Raw genomic sequence first — 753 nt, forward strand, 5'->3', positions numbered from 1 at the left:
AGATACGATAAGCTTCTCTTGACAACTTCACTCCCCCCACTGACAGCGGACTATCGATGACATGTTTGCTAAAATCCCTTCCTCCTGTTTACACTCTCGCCAAGAAATTCACGTCAATATACTGACACTTTAGGAAGAACAAAGTATGAGGTACTGACCTTGGTAACGTCGGAGGCACAGAGGCTGGGTTGGGTGACCGCCGTGGCAAAGGTTATTGACCTTGTGGAACGAGAGAAATTTTCAAAGAGTAAAACGTACATATTGACGATTTCTTCATTTTGATTTAATTTCCCTCTCATTCTCTCTCTTTTTATGTTTACAATCTTTACAAAACGGATTTTATTAGTTACGTATTTTTTATCTACTTATTGAAGGAGGGTTTATTCTTTATTGAAGGAGGTTTAAAACAGGAAGTAGAAGTAAAAATAACCGGAAGTGAGAAAATATGAGGTACTTTACCAAATAATATTACTGAATGGATACTGGCAAAAGACATAAAAGAGATAATAACGACATGGGGATTTTTTACCCTTTTCACATGGACTTTTTGATTTGCAATGGAACGTTTTCACAGTGAGGAACGACCTAGTTTGCCGATGAGGATTCGTAGGAAATCAACTGCCAAGCTCAATTAAGGTCGTTTATACTGAAAGCACGAAAGCGATATGGGAGGAAAATACATGGTTTCTTTTGTGCTTGGGTTATATTTAAACTGAAAGGAAATGTGAATCTATTGTAACGCATCCATAAAAA

This window comes from Penaeus monodon, chromosome 23 (genome assembly GCF_015228065.2).
Source record: "Penaeus monodon isolate SGIC_2016 chromosome 23, NSTDA_Pmon_1, whole genome shotgun sequence".
Taxonomy (NCBI): Eukaryota; Metazoa; Arthropoda; class Malacostraca; order Decapoda; family Penaeidae; genus Penaeus; species Penaeus monodon.